Source organism: Pseudophryne corroboree, chromosome 12, assembly GCF_028390025.1.
Source record: "Pseudophryne corroboree isolate aPseCor3 chromosome 12, aPseCor3.hap2, whole genome shotgun sequence".
Classification (NCBI taxonomy): domain Eukaryota; kingdom Metazoa; phylum Chordata; class Amphibia; order Anura; family Myobatrachidae; genus Pseudophryne; species Pseudophryne corroboree.
Genome location: NC_086455.1, coordinates 123,343,200 through 123,364,121, shown reverse-complemented (window position 1 = coordinate 123,364,121; position 20,922 = coordinate 123,343,200). Strand labels below are relative to the sequence as shown.

The 20,922-nt window shown below is 44.2% G+C and overlaps 1 protein-coding gene across 2 annotated transcripts in view; it reads right to left on the bottom strand.

Moving 5' to 3' along the window:
- TMEM260 (transmembrane protein 260) overlaps positions 1 to 20,922 on the bottom strand; it is a 208,462-nt gene that overhangs the window by 71,531 nt on the left and 116,009 nt on the right. The gene's annotated exons all lie outside the window — the stretch shown is intronic.

Sequence of the window (20,922 nt, the reverse complement as noted above, 5' to 3'; positions counted from 1 at the left end):
GGTTAGGCTGCAGGAGGTGAAGGTTAGGGTTACACACTAGGGGTGGGTTAGGTTGGAGGAGGTGAAGGTTAGGGTTACACACTAGGGGTGGGTTAGGCTGTGGGACTGGAAGGTTAGCTAAAGGACAGGATGGTTAGGGTTACCCACTAGGGGTTAAGTTAGGCTGCAGAAGGTGAAGGTTAGGGTTACACACTAGGGGTTTGTTAGGCTGCAGGAGGTAAAGGTTAGGGTTACACACTAGGGGTGGGTTAGGCTGTGGGACTGGAAGGTTAGCTAAAGGACAGGATGGTTAGGGTTACCCACTAGGGGTTAAGTTAGGCTGCAAAAGGTGAAGGTTAGGGTTACACACTAGGGGTGGGTTAGGCTGCAGGAAGTAAAGGTTAGGGTTACACACTAGGGGTGGGTTAGACTGCAGGAGATGAAGGTTAGGGTTACACAATAGGGGTAGGTTGGGCTGCAGGAGGTGAAGGTTAGTGTTACGCACTAGGGGTGGGTTAGGCTACAGAAGGCGAAGGTTAGGGTTACACACTAGGGATGGATTAGGCTGAGGGAGGTGAAGGTTAGGGTTACACACAATGGTTGAGTTAGGCTGTGGGACTTGAAGGTTAGCTAAAGGACAGGATGGTTATGGTTACCCACTAGGGGTTGGATTAGGCTGCAGGAGGTGAAGGTTAGGATTACACACTAGGGTTGGGTTAGACTGTAGGAGGTGAAAGATAGGGTTACACACTAGGGGTGGATTAGGCTGTGGGACTGGAAGGTTAGCTAAAGGACAGGATTTTTATGGTTACCCACTAGGGATTGGATTAGGCTGCAGGAGGTGAAGGTTAGCGTTAAACACACTAGGGGTGGGTTAGGCTGTAGAAGGTGAAAGTTAGGGTTATACACTAGGGGTGGGTTAGGCTGTAGGAGGTGAAGGTTAGGGTTATACACTAGGGGTGGATTAGGCTGTAGGAGGCGAAAGTTAGGGTTATACACTAGGGGTGGGTTAGGCTGTGGGACTGGAAGGTTAGCTAAAGGACAGGATGGCTAGGATTACCCACTAGGGATTGGGTTAGGCTGCAGAAGGGGAAGGTTAGGGGTTATTGTTACTTAACGCCGGTACCGCTCCATGGACTGACAGGCACAGAAGATACCGCTACAAGGTAAGTGAGCGCTGCACCAGGACCCACTGTTTTGTCAATAGTATAATAATTTTGACATTTCATCAATGCACATATGATGAATGCCGACATGGTCAATGTTGACAGTCTCATGTCGACATTATGAATGTTGATATGATGAAAGTCAGCTAAGTATACCGAACTTGATGTGATGTGTTTGTATTCCAGAGCAAGGCTTTATTAGGTTGCTACAGGTTTTATTGCATTACTAAAAACAAGGATTATTCAAATAAAAATAACCTGCCCCCTCTGTGAAGCTTCAGTAAATGACAAACATACAGTTGCTAAAACTGCCAACTAGTAACCCCACAGAGGTCAAGTCAGATGCATACTGCACAGCACCAAGTACTGACACCACCGAGGCTGCAGTCATGCAGCTGTCATTCCGAACTGCAGTATTCACACCAGGCCTGACTCAGATGCACCCGTTAATGCATTCGCTGCAGCAATTCCGTACGCAGGGTACTGTGCGAGAATATGCCAATACCAGCAAACCTCTGAATGCATATGGTTATGGACGCATAAACTCTGGCTGCATATCAGTCACGTTAAAAACCAAGACAGCAGTACCATTTAGAAGAAAGTGATCAAGAAGTCCGAAAAAGATCACTGAATGCTATGCAAGTAAAAACCTACTATATACAAAAGCACAATAAATGCTTCTGACACGCAACACCAAAAATAGCTCACTAAAATCACAATATGACATTGCTTATCATATTCTTATGAAAATGTACATTTTATGTAAATAAGCTCAATTTGACATTTTCTGGCTAATAGCTACATCAGGCACCTACCCACCTACTGTTCCACAAGACAAACATAATGATCCATTCAGCCCAAGCTTGTAAATGCAAACAAGTAGACAGATCTGTTTATATTCCTAGTAAATAAAGAAAAAAACACATCAGCCTAGGTTACCGGTATACTTTGTATGTGATTTGCCCTTGCAGACAGGGAAATAATACCAAGTACCGATGATCTATACATATTGCATGGGTGGCTTGGTACTGGGGAAAATGTAATAGCCTTGGGGCACATCCACCTCTGTCATTTTACCATGTGATACTCATGATCACACACTGCCGTAAACGTGTTTCCCCAAGGTCTGAAGCAAGCTGAGAACATATTGCACAATCCCTGTGGTAACCTGCATGGTGAAAGCATCATTTTGACAGTTTAGGTAGCCCTGATCAGCAGATTATATCCTAAAACACTGTACAGGTTGAGTATCCCATATCCAAATATTCCGAAATACGGAATATTCCGAAATACGGACTTTTTTGAGTGAGAATGAGATAGTGAAACCTTTGTTTTCTGATGGCTCAATGTACAAACTTTTTTTAATACACAAAGTTATTAAAAATATTGTATTAAATGACCTTCAGGCTGTGTGTATAAGGTGTATATGAAACGGGATCCGGTCTGAAGATCGACAGTGTCTAGGTCGACAATGTTTAGGTCGACCACTATAGGTCGACAGTCACTAGGTCGACATGGATGGAAGGTCGACAGGGTTTCTAGGTCGACATGTGCTAGGTCGACAGGTCTAAAGGTCGACATGAGTTTTTCACATTGTTTTTTTTTTTATTGGGATTTTTTCATACTTAACGATCCACGTGGACTACGATTGGAACGGTAAAGTGTGCCGAGCGAAGCGAAGGCACCATGCCGCGAGCCATGCGAGGGGACGCGGTGCACTAATTTGGGATCCCGTTCACTCTACGAAGAAAACTACACAAAAAAAAAAAAGAATTCCTCATGTCGACCTTTAGACCTGTCGACCTAGCACATGTCGACCTAGAAACCCTGTCGATCTTCCATCCATGTCGACCTATAGTGGTTGACCTAAACATTGTGGACCTAGATACTGTCGATAAAACGAACCACACCCATATGAAACATAATTGAATTGTGTGTATGTGGACAGACTTTGTTTAATGCACAAAGTTATTAAAAATATTGGCTAAAATGACCTTCAGGCTGTGTGTATAAGGTGTATATGAAACATAAATGCATTCTGTGCTTAGACTTAGGTCCCATTGCCATGATATCTCATTATGGTATGCAATTATTCCAAAATACGGAAAAATCCAATATCCAAAATACTTCTGGTCCCAAGCATTTTGGATAAGGGATACTCAACCTGTATAATAATAATAATAATAATAATAATAAAATTAATAATAATAATATACAGCGTTCTTTCTCCAACAGGACTGCAGACATTTAACAGGTAATGTAGTATGATACAGTAGAAAAACTATGGTTATAATAAAGAGGTTTAGCTTCGTGTGAAATACAGAGACCATGGAGACAATACAAAGGGAAATTTGCGGAAAAATTACTTCACAGAAAGGGTAGTGGACTAGTGGAATAGCCTCCCATCAGAGGTGGTAGAGGCTAAGACAGAAGAGCAATTTAAACATGCATGGGATAGACATAAGGATATCCTTACAAAGAAATAAGGATCAAATAAGGTTAGAGATAAAAAATAATGTAAAAAAAAAAGGGGCAGACCAGATGGGCCAAGTGGTTTTTATCTGCCGACTATGTTTCTATGTTAAAGGTTGTGGCAGCCATTTTGGATCATCAGTTGCAAAGATTCATCCTACCCACCAAGGATCCAGATCAGGCAGCCATGTTATACGCACTAAACGGGATTACACTGAGCAGGACAGGCAGTGCTTGGAACGGATGACACATAATGTAAGAGAGAGAAATACTAGGTGAGGTCCTTGCAAGTTCATCAGAACACAGAGCACCAGGCGAGGCAGCCATGTTGGGCATGCTACTTTGGTTACAATGTGCAAATAAGTACTACATGGAGATAATACTTACATGGATAAAATGAACCATAATTCAGTGCGTTACTCATCCTGCCTTTGACAGTGTCAGGTGAGGCAGCCATCTAGGGCACACTAAGTACAGTAGGTCAGAATAGGCAGGATGGGCAAATTCACAGAAGTGTTACATGCAGTGGGGGATTACAGAGCACAGAAAGGAACAGCTGAGGTGCAGTCCATGATACGGCAGTAAGGGGAGGCATTAGGTGGCAGTGTCAGCATAGGGAATTTAGAAATACAACAGAATTTAAACTGAAAGAGATAATAGTTCTAGATTAATATGATGCAAATGACAGACTGATAATGCACAAGTAATGCCGATATATGTATAAATGACCAGCTCTGCTCCTGTTTAACCGAGTTGGGCATAAGGTCATGAGCATTTACATGTCCTTGGTTACGTCTAATAGCTATATAATGTACAGTGAGGCTGCATTATCCATATATGCTACTGAAAAAATAATTGAAAATCTAATAAGCTACATAAAATAGGCAGGATGTAGTCAAAAGGTGAACGCCACAATGTTGACATTATTAACATGTTGGCAAGCATCATGTCATCTTTAGAATGCCGGCAGGTGAAATGTTGACATTGCCAGAATGTCAATATTAGGGCTACGGTGCGGGGTGGGAGGATTAGGCTGCGGGGGTGGGAGGGTTAGGCTGCAAATTGGGAGGATTAGACTGCAGGCAGGATGGTTAGGTTGTGAGGTGGGAGGGTTAGGCTGTGGAGTAGGAGGGTTAGGCTGCAGGGCGGGAGAGTTAGGCTGTGAGCAGGAGGGTTAGGCTGCGGGGTGGGAGGGTTCGGCTGTGAGCAGGAGGGTTAGGCTGCAGCAGTGACGGGGTTTTGCTGTGGGCAGGAGGGTTAGGCTGTGGTAGTGGGAGAGTTAAGCTGCGGGCAGGATGGTAAGGCTGCAGGGTGGAAGGGTTAGGCTGTGGGCAGGAGGAATAGGCAACAAAGGGAGGTTTATGGGTATGGATAGGGAAAATATAATTACTGGAACGCTGGTGGATTGCAGTTTGGAAGTAATGGGCGCATAACCGCTGGGACCCGGAAGACGCCACTGAAGCTACCAAAAGAAGGCAAGTGACTGCTGTTCTACCAGGATGAAATGTCAATATTCTGACATGTCAACATTTTATCACTGTCTACAAGATAAATTGCGGACATTATCACCATGTCGACAGTACAGTATGAATGTTGATATTTCAGATCAAACCCAAAAAAGGCAATTCTGAAAACGTACACAACAATCTTGTTATGCATTTTTGTAGCCTAAGGTAATAAGACAATAATCATTTGCCCCTTATGTGAGGCATCTTTATGAATCTAGAAAAAGTACTGTAGAAGAGTAGGTCTCTGATATAAATCTCGTATATCTAAAGAAAATTAATTATCACTTTGGGTACTGTATTACCCATAGATAACAGCTTGACCACGTGTTGCCCAATGCAAGTAACTAGCTAGACTGATGGAAATCTTTCATTCATGCACAGAGCCAGGCTGATTCCTCAATAACAGGAGTTAGACCACACTTGTGGACTTTCATCTGAAAGGTAATTAGTATGTTTTATGTTCCGGCAAATCTTCTACTAGAATAGTTTGTCTATGGTCATACATGTAGCATGTAGAAAGCTACTGACGCTGCCGTTTGATCTGTCCACGGCTCCAAGGATTTTCACCAGGATGCAATAGTTTCTGGACCTAGTATGCAAAAAAATAGCTAAAGTTGATGGATTTGATGCCCCTCAACCCTGGGGGACATCCATCACAAAGGAAAATTTTGATCAGTTTATAAAATCGGAGTGTTCTCTCACCCGCATGACACTATAAGCTTCAATCTAGGAAAGATCTACACATCCATAGATACGGATCAAGGCTAAACTTACAAACAATGCACATACTACTTTGCTTATTATGTATAAATGAGCTTCACAGAAACAAAAGAAAAATGTACAAAAAATAATTTGCATATATAGAACAGTAGTTGACAAACTATTCAATAAATACTGCCATCTGGTTTCCTGTTATAACAGATGTCTATCAATGTATCCTCTCCTAATTATGGCCGTACTATGGACAATGGCTGTAAACTTTTGGCTCAGCAGGAACGCTGTCCAATTTGTTAAGAACAACGGGAAAAAAAACCCTGCAGCACATTTCTCCATGGTTTGTAGTTTTCGGATACAATTTTAAACATTCAGTTGCTTTCTAAAAAGAGGTAATGGAGGATCGTTTTATGTTCTTGAATGTTCATATAGAATAGATCAATATACCGGTGAAATTGTTTACCATCCATAACCTCTTAGCTACTCCTGCAGACCATTTCATCAATGTGAAACTTGCAGAACATTACACAGTTCCAACTGCCCTTGACAGAAAGCTGGTGATATGTCATACACTGTGATTACTATGGGTATGGCTGGCACACAAGTTACTAAGGTTCAGAATACAAAGACACAGGAAAGAGCTTTTGTAAAGCATGTGAATAGTTTTGTAAAATATTCTGTAAATTAATAGATTAAAATTGAAGGCTCTTAAGACAATGGGGTCAATTCAATTAAGGGCGAAGGGGTCGAGTTGCCACTGCGACGGCACCCGAACTTGCCCCCTCTCACACTGGACTCACTGATTTTTGTTCACAACCCTATGGGGCTGTAACAAAAATCAGCAACTCCGGCAGTACCTTAAGTGCGGATGAAGCTGCACTTATTATTATTATCCTTTATTTATATGGCGCCACAAGGGTTCCGCAGCGCACAATTACAGAGTACATATGCAAATAATCAAAACAGGAAACCAGCAACTTACAGTTGATGACAGTATAGGACAAGTACAGGGTAAATAAACATAGTTACATCAGCAGATGACACTGGAATAATTATCAGGTGGCAAAAGACTGCTGGATGTGGTACAGTTGAAGATTATTAAAGTAAGAAAAAGGATAAGCACATGAGGGAAGAGGGCCCTACTCGTGAGAGCTTACATTCTAAAGGGGAGGGGTGGACAGACAGGGGTGACACAAACGGGGGACATAGAGAGCGTGGAACAGAGGGTTAGGATGAGATTTGACTGGGTTTGGTGAAGAAGTGGGTCTTGAGAGCCCGTTTGAAGTTTTGTATAGAGGTGGAGAGTCTGACGGGGAGAGGTAGGGAATTCCAGCGAAATGGAGCAGCACGTGAAAAATCTTGGAGGCAGGAGTGGGAGGAAGTAATCAGTAGGCAGGAGAGTCGGCGTGCATTAGCAGAGCGAAGAGGACGGGTGGGAGTGAAAAGGGTGATAAGGTCAGAGATGTAGATGGGAGAGGAGTGGGTGAGGGCTTTGCAAGTGAGTGTGAGAAGCTTGAAATGGATTCCGAAAGGGAAGGGGAGCCAGTGAAGGTCTTGTGAGAGAGGAGTTGTGGACGTAGTGCGTTTAGTGAGGAAAATGAGCCGGGCAGCAGCATTGAGGATAGATTGGAGTGGAGAGAGGTATTTGTCAGGAATGCCAGTCACGAGGAGATAACAGTAGTCCAGTCTGGAGATGACCAATGAGTGAATAAGAGTCTTAGTAGCATCCTGGGTCAGAAAGGGTCTGATCCTGGAAATATTTTTTAGATGTAAACGGCAGGTTTGCTAGAGGTGCTGAATATGTGGTTTGAAGGAGAGGGAGGAGTCAAGGATTACTCCAAGACATCGCACTTGTGGGCTAGAGGAGATAGCAGTGCCATCAATAGATAATGAGATTGTAGGTGAGGTTATGCGGGAGGGAGGAAAGATGATCAGTTCGGTCTTAGTTAAGTTTAAGAAAGCGCTGGGACACCCAAACAGAGATAGCAGAGACAGTTGGAGATACGAGTGAGGAGAGCAGAGGAGAGGTCTGGAGAGGAAAGATAGATTTGAGTGTCATCAGCATAGAGATGATATTGGAAACCAAAAGAACTAATGAGCTTACCTAGTAAGGACATATAGGGGGAGATTCAAATGTTTGAAAAGTCAGTTGGGAGTCTGTTTTTTCCTATCTAATAGACAGGAAAAAACAGATACCCAACCGACTCTTCAAACATTTGAATCTCCCCCATAGAGAGAAAAAGCAAGAGGACCAAGGACAGAACCTTGGGTTACACCTACAGTTAGTGGAAGTGAGGGGGAGGGGGAGTCATGAGAGGAGACAAAGAATGAATGGTCAGAGAGATAGGAAGACAGCCAAGAGAGGGCAGTATCACGCAGACCAATGGAGTGAAGGATTTGCAGTAGGAGAGGGTGGTCCACAGTGTCAAAAGCAGCAGAGAGATCATGAAGAATAAGTAGAGAGTAGTGCCCCACAGATTAAGCAGCATGGAGGTCATTGCATACTTTTGTAAGGGCAGTTTCAGTGGAGTGGAGGGGACGGAAGTCAGACTGGAATGAGTCAAGCAGTGAGTGTGAGGAAAGAAAGGAAGTAAGGCGGTTGTAGACAATACGCTCAAGGAGTTTGGAGGCAAAAGGGAGGAGAGAGATGGGTTGGTAGTTGGAGAGAGCGTTTGGATCAAGGGTAGGTTTCTTAAAAATAGGAGAGATGAGTGCATGCTTGAAGGCAGAGGGGACAGTGCCTGATGAGAGGGAGAGATTAAGAAGGTGGGAAAGATGAGAACAGGTAGCGGATGAGGCGGGAGGGGATAGGGTCAAGTGGGGAGGTGGTGAGAGGGCAGGAACGAATGAGGGCCATGACTTCCTCACCAGATGCATGGGAGAAAGATGTCAGAGTTGGTGAGAAGGATGGGGAGGGGTGGTAATGGATGGGAGGAGGCTGGTTGCTGATGGTCTAGTGTGATCTGATGTCCTGACGTATGGAGTCAATTTTGGATGTGAAGTAAGTGGCAAAGTCAAGAGCAGAGAGTGAGGAAGGCAGACGAGGTGGAGGTGGGCAGAGTAGTGAGTTGAGAATGGCAAAGAGGCACCGGGAGTTGGAAGACTGGGAGGAGATGAGGGTCTTGAAGTATGACTGTTTAGCAAGAGAAAGGGCAGCACTGAAGGATGAGAGCATACAGTAAGTTTGAAATGGAGGAAGTCTGCCTTAGAGCGTGATTTCCTCCAGTGTCGCTCAGCAGTACGTGAGCATTTTTGCAGATATCTGGTGCATTTGGTGTGCCAGGGTTGAGGTGTTAATTTGCGAGGGTGAATAGTGGTTGGTGTAGCAACAGAGTAAAGAGCAGAAGTAAGGGATGCATTGTATATGGAAGTGGCTTGTTCAGGGCATGAGACAGAGAGAATAGGAGACAGAAGTGAGTCAAACAGAAAGGAAAGGCATGTGGTGTCAATAGCCTCAATATTACGCTTAGTGATGGTAGTCTTAGGAGGTAGAAATGGGGAAGCAGAGAGAGAGATAGGTTAAAGGAGAGCAAGTGGTGGTCAGAGAGGGGAAATGGGGAGTTGGAAAAATCAGAAATATCACAACAGTGAGTGAAGACCAGATCCAGTTAGCTCCCATTCACATGGGAGGGTGAGGAGGTCCACTGGGAGAGACCAAGTGAAGAGGTGAGGTTAAGGAGTTTAGAGGCAGAGGACTGTGTGGGGATATCAATAGGGATGTTGAAATCGCCTAGGATAATGGAGGGAATGTCAGAAGAGAGGAAGTGAGGAAGCCAGGATCAAAGTTGTTGAATTTGGAAGCAATGCCAGGTGGGCGGTAAATGACAGCTACTCTAAGATGGGCCGGTTGGAAGAGGTGTATAGTATGGACCTCAAATGTAGAGAATGCAAGGGATGATTCTGGTGGTATGAGTTGGTAGGAGTAACTAGAAGGTAAAAAAAACACAAACACCACCCCAATTGCGACCCCCAGGACTGGGTGTGTGTGTGTGAATGTGAAGCCCCCAGCAGAGAGAGCAGCAGGAGAAGTAGTGTCAGAGGGTGTAATCCAAGTTTCAGTAATGGCTAGTAGTTGCAGGGAGTTGGAAATGAAAAGGTCATGAGTGGGGACCTGTTGGTTACAAACAGATCTGGCATTGCAGAGGGCACAGGATAGGGGGTATGAGTTTGTGGGAGAGATGTGAATGAGATTATCAGGGTTGCTGTAGCGATGAGGTAAGATTAACTTTTAGGGCAGGGATGATGAGAGAGTAGTGATGGTGCGGGTGCCTGAGCTAGGAGGGGAAACTGCAGGAGGTGGGCAGGGAGGGAGTTCAGTGTGATGTGGATGTAGGGAGGTGACAGGGAAGAGATGGAGGAAGCAGGGCTGAGTTGTGAGGTAGCAGGACATGGGGCAGAGGTGAGTGAAAGTGGGGTAACAGAAAAGGAGGGGAAAGGAAACAGAGGGATGGAGGGGAGAGAGGAGGAGGTGTAGGATACCAGGGGTTAAGGATAAAGGTGTGAACAGGGGGCAAGATACAGGACTAGATAGACACTGAGCGATGTGGGGAGTAGAAGAAAGCCTTGACATAGTGTCAAGTAGGTAAATAGGTTGAGGGAAACTTGAAGTAGGAGTGGAGGCTGTAAGGGAATCAGAGCAGAAGAATTGCAGAAATGCAGGTGAGAAAAGCAGTGTACGCTCAATGGGTGTAGATTTAGTTTGAAGTGAATCAAAAGCGTAGATAAAGTAGGTACAGAAATGTATTTGGACTGTAAGAAATGAGAGAATTGTGAGTGGGTTAAAAGCAATGGTAATCCTGTAAGGTTCTTTAGGTGTTTGAAGGTAGCATTGCATTGGTGCAACTGTGCATAAAAAACAAATTACATAAATACAGATACAAGCATTTGTTGGTGAAAAGGATGGTTTTTGAAATGTCCAAGTTAGCTAGTTCCGTGCTATTCAATCAGATGCAAATCAGGTGAGTGATATGAAGAGTAAGTGACTCACATTTGTTACACTTACAGTACTCGTGAGGGCGAGAACACCAGCCCTGATTGAATTGACCCTAATATTTTTATACCACTGACCCATGTTTGAAACCAAAATAGTACATACTAAAAAGTTAAAATACAATTCAAATTTAAAGATTAAAATAATTGTTAACCCACACTCAAAATGAAACCTAAAACACAGTATTTCTATTTAGTATATCGTTTGAGAATATAAATGGAATAAAAAGGATAATGCACGCATTTTTTACATTTTAGCTAGGATTGATCAAATACAAGATGTCCAGCCCTGCACAGCAATAATAGTTATGGCCCGCCTGATGTTATTCTCCTCAACGCTTCTATTGTGCATGTCTGAAAGCCATGGAGTGAGTGAGGTTAATTTCTCCTATAGCACTCCACTCAATGCTTAATGCGGCACTATGACTCCTCTTGAGGGCTCAGCTATTACTACTTATACGTCTCAGATTTGGATACTTGCCAATATGCACTTTCTATGGCTACCCGTGTGCAATATTCAGTTTAAGAAAACAAAGGCATGGCTATTAGCTAGAGTATAAGGTTATCGGCTGTAGGGAGATTTCAAGTAGGTCTGCGCCTAACATTTTAGGCCAACACGAACCGTTTCATGCAGAAATGAAAAGAAAAAAGAAAAAAAAAGAATGTAAATATAAATATAAAATCTAATTTAAATCATGTGTTGATAATGAATATACAAAATATGAACATATGTATAAATTCCTGTAAATATCTTTATGAACAGTGAGTTCGGATTAGGACTATAGTGTTCATTACAGAAAGGTTATAATAAAGCATAATGCGCACCTTTTTCTAAAATTTTAGTTATTAGTAGTCAGATCAGATTTCTATGAGCTCCATAAAAGCACATGGCCTACAGCGTCATCAACATTTAAGTGGACCTGTAGTACGCAACCAAAACTAGACCCGTGTCTTCAAAGTATGAAATATAGCTCTACTGTAGATCATGGGTCTTCAGCTTGCGGCCCTCCAGCTGCTGTGAAACTAACCCCAGAATGCCCTGCTACAGTTTTCCTATTAAGTTATGCTAAAACTGAGGCAGGGCATGCTGGGATATGTAGTTCCACAGCAGCTGGAGCGCCGCAGGTTGAAGACCCATGCTCTAGATAATGGTGTATTAAACATGGAAATTACCTAGTGTAATTAACCTATTCATAGTCACCCAAACCCTCACCAACTTTTAGCTATACCAGCCCACATTATATTTGTAGGGGCTTTGCATTACATTTAGGAAGATATATGAAGTGCTAATGCTTCCCAACCAGCAGATTAACCTGTAGTGGACTAGACAAGGTAACAAGGTATCACCATTCACTCATGAATAACTGCTCACCCTGTGATATCAGGATCATCAATAGGAATAGGACCTGCTTAGGTACCAGTTACCCAATATCATGCTTACCATTTGTCTGTGAGACGGTTACCTTACCATAGAACCACCAAGTAATGAAAAGCTGGGCGTCCATACTCACCAATCCCACAATGAGTGCTATGTACAGCCAAAGGTTAAAAAAGCAGCTCTTGACAGCAGTACTACTGTATTTGGGCCCCTGTGGTAGCCATAAGAAAGGACCTAGGAAAGGGTCTTGCCTATTGAGGTCAAATTTGTGCTTTAATAGAAATCTTTAAGAAAATCTTAAATAAAAGTTCTAATGTTATGCATAATATTTGATTCTTTTATCCCCAGGTAATGAAAACATAATATTCTTCTACTCTAAATTGTCTTCAAGTTCCAAACTGGGACCTTACAAAAAGAACAAATTTCCTTTTAGGTCATTAGAAAATCACTTAATGCGGGTTTTCCAAGGTACAATGGTTCTGATGTCACCCTATCATTGATTGCAATTATACCAAAGGGGCATATTTATTAAGGCAGCAAGTCTGGTTGTGAGATTTGAAAGGCAATAGTATTAAATTCTGAACACTACAGGTTATTCATTTTACATATCACACACATATGCAAATTACTACATACATTGAACATTATCCACTCAATGTAATAGGATGCGATTAACAAAATGGCGCAATTCCAATGTATTTCCCCGAGAGCTTCCAGTCACCATAAAAAAAAAAAAATTAGAACAAGGCTAAAAGCAAAATTGCTGGAAACTGTCTCAATCAATCAATCTCTCCACAATGCAACTCACCCTCAAGATGTCTGCAATGTTAAACATACAAATGTAATATTCAGCGAGTTGGAAAGTCACCAGAAATGCAACAGAATAACTTGCAACATAACAGACGGGTCACAGGACAGTAAGATTGATAAATCTGACATTTGAGTCTAATTTGCTCACACATGTTGCCTACAGTATGTCAACAAATTAAAAAGCCTATTGAAACCAGTCTACAAATCATTCCACTACAAACAATGCACTTTTGAAGTTCGCTGTATTTTTAAACACTTATAGGGGAATTCACTTGCCAACAGCAATTTCACGGACAATCAAATTAAAGCCTGTTTTTACTGCCCGAAAAACACACAGGATTTGTGATAAGTTCAAGGACCTACAGTGAACCCATAAAGTATTCACAGCGCTTCACTTTTTCCACATTTTATTAGGTTACAGCCTTATTCCAAAATGGAATAAATGTATTTTTCCCTCAAAATTCTACACACAATACCCCTTGACAATGTGAAAAAAAGTTTATCTGAAATTTTTGCAAATTTATTAAAAAATAAAAAACTAAGAAATCACATGTACATAAGTATTCACAGCCTTTGCCATGAAGCTCAAAATTGAGCTCAGGTGCATCCTCTTTCCACTGATCATCCTTGAGATGTTCCTACAGCTTAATTGAAGTCCACCTGTGGTAAATTCAGTTGATTGGACATGATTTGGAAAGGCACACACCTGTCTATATAAGGTCCCACACTTGACAGTGCATGTCTGAGCACAAACCAAGCATGAAGTCAAAGGAATTGTCTTGTAGACCTCCGAGACAGGATTGTCTCGCGGCACAAATCAGGGAAGGGTACAGAAAAATATCTGCTGCTTTGAAGGTCCCAATGAGCACAGCGGCCTCCATCATCTGTAAATGGAAGAAGTTCGGAAACACCAGGACTCTTCCTAGAGCTGGCTGGCCATCTAAACTGAGCGATCGGGGGAGAAAGGCCCTAGTCAGGGAGGTGACCAAGAACCCGATAGTCACTCTGTCAGAGCTACAGCATTCCTCTGTGGAGAGAGAAGAACCTTCCAGAAGGATAACCATCTCTGCAGCAATCCACCAATCAGGCCTGTATGGTAGAGTGGCCAGACGGAAGCCACTCCTTAGTAAAAGGCACATGGCAGCCCGCCTAGAGTTTGCCAAAATGCACCTGAAAGACTCTCAGACCATGAGAAACAAAATGATCTGGTCTGATAAGACAAAGATTGAACTCTCTGGCGTGAATGCCAGGCGTCATGTTTGGAGGTAATCAGGCACCACTCATCACCTGGCCAATACCATCCCTACAGTGAAGCATGGTGGTGGCAGCATCATGCTGTGGGGATGTTTTTCAACGGCAGGAACTGGAAGACTAGTCAGGATAGAGGGAAAAATGAATGCAGCAATGTACAGAGATATCCTGGATGAAAACCTGCTACAGAGCGCTCTTGACCTCAGACTAGTGCGACGGCTCATCTTTCAGCAGGACAACGACCCTAAGCGCACAGCAAAGATAGCAACGGAGTGGCTTCAGGACAACTCTGTGAATGTCCTTGAGTGGCCCAGCAGGAGCCCAGACTTGAATCCGACTGAACATCTCTGGAGAGATATGAAAATGGCTGTGCACCGACGCTGCCCATCCAACCTGATGGAGCTTGAGAGGTGCTACAAAGAGGAATGGGCGAAACTGCCCAAAGACAGGTGTGCCAAGCTTGTGGCATTATATTCAAAAAGACTTGAGGCTGTAATTGCTGTCAAAGGTGCATCAACAAAGTATTGAGCAAAGGCTGTGAATACTTATGTACATGTGATTTCTTAGTTCTTTATCTTTTATAAATTTGCAAAAATCTAAAAAACACACCTTTTTTTCATGTTGTCATTATGGGGTATTGTATGTAGAATTTTGAGGGGGAAAAAATGAATTTATTCCATTTTGGAATAAGGCTGTAACATAACAAAATGTGAAAAAAGTGAAGCGCTGTGAATACTTTCCGGATGCACTGTATGTCTCTTCACTGCAATTATTACGAAAATAGGGCACTTATCAGGGATTTTTTCTTGCTTAGCCTCCGAAAGAAAATCCCCAGCCAGCGTCGGGCTGCATGCGGGGCAGTTGAACTTCCCCCATATTGTAGTTCTACCGCATTTCATATACAAGCTACTGGTTATAATCATTCTCCCCTTTACGACGGTTATTGAGTAAAGTTGACTAAAAAAACTGTGCTCAAAAACACCTGTAGTGATGTTAACCAGTGTCTTTGTTTCATTTTGTGTGCTAACTTTGCCAGACATAGGGGCTAATTCAGACCTGATCGTAGATGTGCCAAATTTAGCACATCTATGACCAGCTTCCCTGACTGCGGGGGGATGCCCAGCACAGGGCTAGTCCGCCCTGCATGTCAGGCCCTGCCCCGCCACGCAAGTACAAAAGCATCACAGAGCGACAATGCTTTTGTAATGGAAGAGTAACTCCCTGCCAGCGCAGTTCCTGCGCACTAGCAGGAGCTACTCGTCGCTGCCCGGGTTGCAGCGGCTGCGTGAGATGTCACGCAGCCGTCGTGGCCCCCCCCTTCCCCCCAATGGTCCGGCCATGCCTGTGTTGTCCGGACTGCGCCCCCTAAACGGCGGCCAAATGCCGCCGGACCACCCCCTCCCGCCTCTGCCTGTCAATAAGGCAGAGACGATCGCAGGGCTGAGACAGCCGTCAGCGCACTGCGGGGCCGGCACATGCGCAGTTTAGACCTGATCGCTGCTGTGTGAAAACGTACAGCACCAAAAAGGTCTGAATTAGGTCCAATGTAGTGATGTTATAGAACTGTATATAACTATATATTTTTTTATAAGTATGTTTTATACGGTTTTTAGTAAAATAAATGAATAGAATATTTGAGCATAAACTATAAACAGTGGTTCCAAAAGTATTTCTTGAACCATGGCACCCAAGAGTATTAGCGGCTTTTTTTTCACAGCATCCCTCAGCCAAAAGTTTCTTATTGATACATTCTGCAAATATTATTAGGCAAATTGTGCTTATATGTCATCCTTACGTTCAGATCTGTGGTGGTAGACTGGGTGAAGATTCAGTTTGCCTACATATTTTATGATTGGCAGCCACCACAACTACATGGACAATAATTAATTTGATTTGGTCCTGGATCACCAACCTATTGCACCCCTGCATGTGCCCCATGGCATCACTGCTGTAATGTGTCATTAAATCAAAATGGAATGGACAATAAATCAAAATCTAATCTTCACACCACACAATAAAATTAGTTTATTTTGTTATACTTTGGTTTTATTGTGATATACAGTATTAAAACTCATTTTTTCTCCTGCAGGGTCCACAGGATACATTGGGATATGATGGAGCAACAGCGGATTTGCACCAAGCGGTCAAAGCTTTTCGGCCCTCCAGCATGCAACGGGCCCGTCCAAACCAGTTTTTTGTTTGGTGTGGCAGGAGCCAGACCATGGTCTAAGGGCTGCTGGTTTTTAGCAGCCGTAAGCTTTTTTATTTTATTTTTATAGTCTTACTATTTTTTCTGAGTAATCTTTCAAAACAGCATCTTATACGTACCTTAGAAAGAGTCGCTCCAACAACTCTCTGCTGGGTCACAACAGCGCTTAGCCACGAGTACAGTGCTGTTTCAGCGGGCGTCTGTGTCGGATAAAACTAGCTAGTTCAGCAGATTTTACCAGGTTGTGGCTGGAGCACGGGGAGAAGGTAAGACATTGTTTCCGCATAGAGGGGGAACGCGGACACAGCCGCACTGCTTTAGGAGGAGACTACCAAACAGTCGCTGACGCGGCTGCCACCGAGAGTGCACCAGCGCTAGGCCTTAGGGATCATAGGTTCCAGGGGTTGTATGAGACCGCGATCCCTAGGGTTGATGTCAGCAGTGGGGAGTCAGACGCTCCCCTGGTCGCCCCTCCCAACGGTTCATGACCAGTTTCCTCCAAGTCTTCCGCCATGAACTGTTTTCCCGCTTCCGTCTGAGACGCTGTGTACTAAGGGGACCCAGTTGCATCATAGGCGGCTGTGTGACTGGTGCGTCAGTGTTCACTTGGGTGTCTGTGTCGCGTTCGCAAACGTATTGATCGGTCCTGGAAGCGGGGTAAGTCTCCCTGTATTCCACTCTACTGAGTACGGGTTATACAGCACTAAGGAGGTCATTCCGAGTTGATCGTAGCTGTGCTAAATTTAGCACAGCTACGATCTTCTTCCCTGACATGCGGGAGTACGCCCAGCATAGGGCTAGCCCGCCCCACATGTCAGTACGGCCCCCCTCGCAGAAGTGCAAATGCATCGCACAGCGGCGATGCCTTTGCACTTCAAGAGTAGCTGCAGGCCAGCGCAGCTTTAGCGTGCTGGCCGGGAGCTACTCATCGCTTCCCGGCACGCAGCGGCTGCGTGTGATGTCACGCAGCCGCTGCGGCCTGCCTCCCGTTCGGTCCGGCTACGCCTGCGTTGGCCGGACCAAACCCACGAAATGGCGGCAAAATGCCACCGTTCCGCCCCCTGCCGCCCAGCGATCGCCTCTGCCTGTCAATCAGGCAGATGCGATCGCTTCCCTGCTACGGCCTTCTGGCATGCGCCAGCGCACTACGGCGCTGGCGCATGCGCAGTAGGGACCCGTTCGCTCTGCTGCGTTAAAACGCAGCGAGCGAATGGGTCAGAATGACCCCCTAAGTCTCTATCTACCTTTTGAGTATGAATAGTTGGATAGATGCATAATGCATACGAGTCTGATAATATTACTGTGGTTTCTTTCGCTAAGCATCTGAATACAGTTAAAACTTTTATAAGGTAATACAGTAATATGTTCTCCTAAATACTTGAAATTTATCTGTAGTTGATTATGTGCTCATATTGCTTATTATACTAATGTATAACCTGTGACTGATTGCTAGTGTGATTGCTGACTTTGCTATAAGTCTGTCAGTTTCTCTGTTTATTCCGATCCTCACTGCTGGTGCTAAGCAGGGTAGGTTCGGATTGTATGTCACTTTAACACATCTTAAAGTGATTACAGTCACAAATTGTGTAGTACAGTGAAAGTGTCTGATTATTTATCATGTCTAAGAGCAGCAAGGGTGAGGAAATACACTCACAGCAGCACCAACCCTCATATCATGTTTGTCATGCAAAGCTGGGTTAACCTCTCAGGATCTGGTTCAGGATGGTTTGTGTGCAAGTTGTTTTAGCTTTCACCAGGGTCTCTTGAAAAATTCAAGGCAGACGCAGGTGCAGGTTGATCCCTCATGGGCTATGTTTGCACAGACTAAAATCCCAGCTTTTCGGTCTCAAGGAAAAGTAAAAGGAAAGGGTGATGGAAAACAGTCCCAATACAACAAGAATGGTAAGACAAAAAAGCATTGGGCTACCAGAGGACCGGCTTCTAAAACAGAAGATAAGCCAGGGTGGGAGGCCGACTTCTTCATTTTGCACAGATCTGGCAGGAGTCTAGCACAGATGCCTAGGTGCAAGAAGCGGTATCTCACGGTTACGCATTTGCTTTCAGGAAAAACCCTCATCAAAGGATTTTTTGTACCAGCCCGTCTTTGGTAGAGACGAAGGCCAGGGCTTTGCAAGAGGCAGTTCAGAAATTGCTTCAGTCAGGAATAATCATTCCAGTTCCTCCTGCACAACGAGGACAGGGTTTCTACTGCAACCTGTTTCTAGTCCAGAAGCCAAATTTACTCAATCTAAAAATGCTGAACAAGTACATTTGGGAACCTCTTTTTCATATGGAGACTTTACGTTCCATCATTTTGCCCATGGAGCCAGGGGATTGTATGGTGTCCCTGGATAGCCAGGATGCTTACCTACATGTTCCTATAGCCCTGTCCCATTAGCGCTATCTCAGGTTCGCAATCCTCCAACAACATTTTCAGTTTCAGGCTCTACCATTTAGATTGGCCACAGCCCCCAGAGTATTTACCAAAATGATGGTGGTAATGGCAGCTTATCTTCGCCAGCAGGGGAAAATAATTTTTCCATACCTCGATGATCTTTTAATCCTGGCACAGTCTCAGGAATTGCTTCTGTGTCATCTGCAACAGACAATCGAGTGTCTGCATAAGCACAGTTGGCTCATAAATTGGGCAAAATCGTCTCTGGTTCCGTCACAGCGGATGACTCACTTAGGGGCTGTATTGGATTTGAGCCTTCAGAGAGTAATTTTACCTCTGACCAAAATAGCCAAACTTCAGTTAAGGATTCAGGAGCTTCTACACAGTCGAAGGGTATCCATTCATGCAGCAATGCGTGTGATGGGGTTGATGGTGTCAAAGTTCGAAATGGGAGAGTATGCTCATTTCCATTCAAGGCCGCTGCAACATCTGATCCTTACCAAATGGAATGGTTTTCATCAGACAATAAAAACCACAGACTATGGGGGTCATTCATCCCCGTCACCTGCATCCGATGCGCCTGCGCATTGCGGTGCATGCGCTGTTCAGCCCCGATCGCATGGCTGCGAAAAAAGGCAGAGTGCGAACGGGTCTGAATGACCCCCTATGGTACTTACTCAGAAAGTAAGTTGGTCATTAGCCTGGTGGCTACACACATCCCATCTGGACAAGGGGAGACCCTTTTGGATATCAGATTGGGAAATCCTTACAAAGGATGCCAGCCTTTGGGGCTGGGGAGTGGTGTCAGGAAGAAATTGCTTCCAGGGGCAGTGGACCAAGGAAGATAGTTACCTACCAATAAATATATTGGAACTCCGAGCCATATACATGGCGTTAAATCAGACAAAGGACATCCTTCAGGGGAAACCAGTCCAAATCCACTTGGACAATGCGAAGGCAGTAGCGTACCTCAACCATCAGGGAGGAACTTGCAGCCAGAAAGCAATGAAAGAAGGCACACATTAAAAGTGGGCAGAACATCTTCCAGCCTTGCCCACAGTGTTCATTCCAGGAGTCCTAAACTGGGAAGCGGATTTTCTCAGCCGCACACCATTCATGCAAACTAATGGGCTCTACACCCGGAAGTCTTCCAGGCCCTGGTCGACAGATGGGGGTTGCCAGAGATAGCTCTCATGGCATCCCGTCAGAACCACAAGGTTCCCGCATATGGATCAAGAACAAAGGACCCCAAAGCGATCTTTGTGGATGCCCTGTTGGTGAGATGGGACTTAAATCTGGCCTATGTGTTTCCTCCAATCGCCCTGTTACCCAGGGTGGTGAGAAAGGTAAAACAAGGAAAAAGTGCCGTGATACTAATAGCTCCGGATTGGCCCAGAAGACATTGGTACACAGATCTGCAGAGGATGTCGATGGATGCTCTATTACTACTCCCTCAACGTCCAGATCTACTGATGTAAGGGCCTTGCTATCACAGACATCTGGATTGACTGTTCTTGATAGCGTGGCTCTTGAGACATCTATCCTGAAGTCAAGAGTATTCTCACAACAGGAAATTCAAACAATGCTCAGAGCAAGGAAACCTTCCTCAGCTCGCATTTATCACGGAATATGGCAAGCCTATATTCAACAGTGCAGTGATCGGAAATTTGATCCTAGATCTTTCAGAGTTTCCAGAGTCCTAGCATTCCTTCAGGCAGGAATGGATAAAGGTTTAAGGGTGGCTTCCTTGAGAGTGCAAGTGTCAGCACTAACTGTATGTTTCCAAAAGAAAATTGCCAACCCGTGCGCATTTGTTTTCCAGAGAATGCTGCGCATTCAACCTAATTTTCCTCCTACAGTGCCTTGGGACTTAGGTTTAGCGCTAAAGGCCCTTCAACTTGCCCCATTTGAACTACTTAAAAGAGTGGATTTTAAATGGTTGAAAGCTAAAGTTCTTTTTCTACTGGCTATGGCTTCAGCTAGAAGAGTTTCAGATTTAGGGGCATTATTATGATGTTGTCCTCCATTTCTGATTTTTGATCCAGATAGAG